The 4,036-nt window shown below is 38.1% G+C and overlaps 1 long non-coding RNA gene across 1 annotated transcript; it reads right to left on the bottom strand.

Moving 5' to 3' along the window:
• Positions 1-216: 216 nt before the first annotated feature.
• LOC129427618 (uncharacterized) lies at positions 217-3,638 on the bottom strand. Its single transcript, XR_012358927.1, has 3 exons — positions 2,029-3,638; positions 1,281-1,387; positions 217-1,199 (listed from the first exon to the last, which is right to left on the bottom strand). It is a non-coding gene; the product is annotated as an uncharacterized lncRNA (long non-coding RNA).
• Between the last annotated feature and the right edge of the window lie 398 nt (positions 3,639-4,036).

Raw genomic sequence — 4,036 nt, 5'->3', positions numbered from 1 at the left:
ATTATAATAAGTATTGCAATTATTTATGACAAGACATGAACAAAAATACTATAACGAAATGAATGTGTTTTCCCTTTATATTCCTATTAATAAAAAAACTTAGGTGGAATAGATAGCTCTCTAGGTGGGTCCCAGTCCCAGATTGAAGTTTAAGCATCCCTTATTATAAGATAGTTGTCTTCATTTACTTCACAGCCAGGGTGGATTTACCTACTCACTAAAAACAGTTGGGTTAAAAATAACCCAATAAATAACCCAATGGTGGGTTACTATAGCACCGACCCATTGTTGGGTTATTTTACCCCAATGCATTGGGTAGAAAGTTTTACCCAATTAGTTGGGTTATGAAATAACCAATTTGTTGGGTTATTTTTGCAATGCTGTTTTAACCCCATTATTATTATTATTATTATTATTATTATTATTAATTACTATTATTTGCTTTATAAATAAATAATACAAAACTAACAAATACATTTATAATGCTTTATTTTCATTTAGTCATTTGCACCTGCATTTAAATGTATAAATACATACATGTATAGAAGCATAAATACACAAAAACATAAGAACAAAACAAATCTACTCGGTCTTATCCAACTAAAAACTGCTTAAAAGCATAGTTCACACATTTTGTCATAATTTTCTCCCTCTCATGTCGTCACAAACCTGCACATAAGTCCCTACCCCGATAACCACAAAGGTATACTTCAAATAATGTTTGAAATCAAACCGATCACGAGCCCCACCCATTCTCACAGTATTCTTTTTTCCTACTATGACAGTCAATGGGGCTCATGATCTGTTTGGTTTTAAACATTACTCAAAATATCTTCCTTTGTGGTCATCAGAACAAAAAAAATGTGTACAGGTTTGTAACGACAGGAGAGGAAGAAAATGATGACAATTTTCATTTTTGGGAGAACTGTCCCTTTAAGCAGGTGACAGTGTGTTCAGGAAACATGGTACAAAATGTATTGTGTGTTACAGAAACTACTTAACAGTAGTGAAAGCCTTGGGATACTCTGTATAAAATGTAAAAAAAATATTAAAGCACATGTCAACTGCTGGTCTTGCTCCTGGGCCATGCCTCCCCATGATAACAAAGGCTTGTGATTAGTCAAATTCATCCCATAGCAGGACATGGGGTCTTCGTTTTACCTCCTCCTCCAAATACTGAATTATGTTTGTTTTCTGACCTGAAGACAGAATTTTCACAATGTAAATATGCACACATAAACAGGATAAAAAAAACTAAGTGTGTCATAAATGATACTTACACGTTGCAAATTAATAAATGTTTGCTTTGCCTCTTGGTACTGTAGGAAGGCTGAATCATCTTGCTGGCCATTTTGTAAGGTTTTTAATGCAACATCTCCAAGAATGTCTACATTTAAAGAAAATAATAATTAAATCTCAAAGCAAACACATCTGGCATGCTGAATAAATACTCTACTTTGACAGTAGATGGCACTGAATTGCAAATTCACCCGTTACCGGGGTTACAGTAAACAGACGTGCATGATTATTAAACAGCGCTTTATCAGGGATTATACTGAAGTTATTTATATTACAGCTCTGTGTCTATAACACAGACTGGCTAAAAAATATTTGGAGCAAAAAACATCCCTTACAAAAGTTAAAAAACGGTTTTTACTACACTTTAAACCAAAAACCAAAAAACATTGTCTGTTACAGAAACCATGGTTAAAGCAATATGGCAATCAATACGCCATGAAACTGACGTTATACTACTAAATGAAGAAATGATTCATTTTCGTAAGGGACCATGCTGTTGGTGCTGTTTAGTATTAAAATTGCGATGTCTCTCTACGTTTATGATGGCTTAAAAACGCGTTTGGCATCGGTAACAGTTAATGAATGGAACAGGTGTAACGGACAAAAACTAGACAACAGCGTTTTTGTGCACTTATTTAAACGTGACTGATAGTTTACTGTGTGTTAGAGCTTAAAGACACTTTGTAGCAAAATAAAACATTACACAGAGATATACATTTTAAAACGTACCTCTCGTGTCTGTCCGCACTCAGCAGTGGCACCGGTCAACTGTTGAAATTCAAAATGCGTGACTTGAGCCCGATTTTAACCCAACTCTCTGGGTTGTTATGGAAATAACCCAATACAAGCTAGGAATAACCCAACAGAACAACCCAATATGTTTAACCCACCTATTGGGTAAAACAAATAACCCAACGGTTTTTAGAGTGTACTCTATAAATGTCAGGCACAAAACACAGAGGATCCCAATGCAGTTAACAGAAGGTTTTATTTAAACAATAATGACAGCAAACAGACAATGGCACGTCTGGGCATAAAGCCACACCAGGGCAGACGGCTGAGACGGGGAACACACACAGGCACCGGAACGATGAACCACACACGTTCGGGCTCCGGCCAGACAACGAACGGTGGGAGGAAGTATGGAGACCCCGATACGGGGTAGGGTGCGTAGACCGCTCCCGTGAGCACCGCGTCACGGAAGCCACTGGGACAGGGGTAAATCCTGCGGCGGGCAGAGGGAGAGAGCGTTAGAGACACTGATGAGAGAAGCTGGACAGCTCCAGTGATGAAGGACCTCTCCAGTGGACAGCGACAATGCCGCGATGAGTCTCCGCCGTAAAGTGATAGACCAGTCTATAAATCCAACAGAGGTTGAAGACAGTCCGTAACAGGCAGCAGAGAAACAGTCCAGAGAGCCGTCGAGTAATCAGTCCACAGGAAAACTCTCGGGTAGCAGTGAGCTCAGACTGGGGTAGGGAAAATAAATCCACAAACTAGAATCAGACACAAAACACGACTAGAAACTAGCGTAGCTAGAAATGGCGAGAACATACGCCGTGACAGACAAGTATATAGACAAACTTTGACAATCTTTGACAAACGAACTTGCAAAGACACACTAAACACACAGGGATTAAATACACAGACAAGATGACGGGATAACAAGGAACAGGTGAGGAAGACATGAGGAGGCAATCACACAGAGCAGGAACACCTGTGAGGAAGCACACGTGAACCTGTAAAACACATACAAACACAAGACAACCACAATATAAACAAGACAAAACCATAAATATATTTATATATAAATAAATATATATAAATATATATATATACATGAAAACAGAACACTAGACTAAACAAGACATAAAAACAAAGACTGGAAAATGCAAGGGAGCGGGGATAAAGTCACAATGACAAGAGAATACAAGGGAGCGGGGAAAAGTCACAAGACACAAGAAAAGCGTGGTCTGATATGACAATACCAAAACCACGTTCTCCCACACAAAAACATGTACTGTTAGGACCCTGCCATACAAAACTAGATATAATTACCAACAAGATTATGGCAGAGTCCTCACAATAAAGGCACAGATGCGAAACATATTTTACACGAAATAAATAAAGAAAGAGAAGCCTTCATTGGATACATTTTGGGTCTGCTCCATTGAAATTGGCTCGGCAAAGTCTGTTGAATACACTTCTGTGGCATGCGATTTTTACTTGATTTGTTTATTTGCAGCTAAATAACTAGCCGGTAGACTAAAGATTTTACGGATATGAAATGCACAAATAAAATAGTGAGATTATTTGCTGTATAGCTGCCATAGTTCTCACTCTTTATTATTGTTTGTGTCTTGTGTTTTGTTTTGTGGGCTCCAGGTGTCAGCCTTTGGAGGGGGGGGGGGGGGTTCTGTAATGGTTTTGTCTTGTGTTCTATTTGGTTTATTGTTTAGGTCTTTTATTTTTGATAACATGTTCTGTTTCTAGTCTTTTATTTTGAAATCCTGTCATGTCACACTTCACTATTCACTTCCTGTTTGTCACTATAAAACCGGTTCAATCTCAACATTACATTGCGAAGTATTGTTTAATGAAACAGCTGCATTACTGAGCCTTCATGGTCATTGTTTGTAGGCTATCCTGTTTTCTTGTGTTCATGTTTTTGACCCTTGCATGTTATTTGGATTACGCTTTTGGATTGCCCAAATGCCTGCCCTTTTGGGGTACTTTA

This window comes from Misgurnus anguillicaudatus, chromosome 19, assembly GCF_027580225.2.
Source record: "Misgurnus anguillicaudatus chromosome 19, ASM2758022v2, whole genome shotgun sequence".
NCBI classification, from domain to species: Eukaryota; Metazoa; Chordata; class Actinopteri; order Cypriniformes; family Cobitidae; genus Misgurnus; species Misgurnus anguillicaudatus.
Note: the sequence above shows the minus strand (reverse complement) of the source record. Positions and strands in the feature narration are given on the sequence as shown.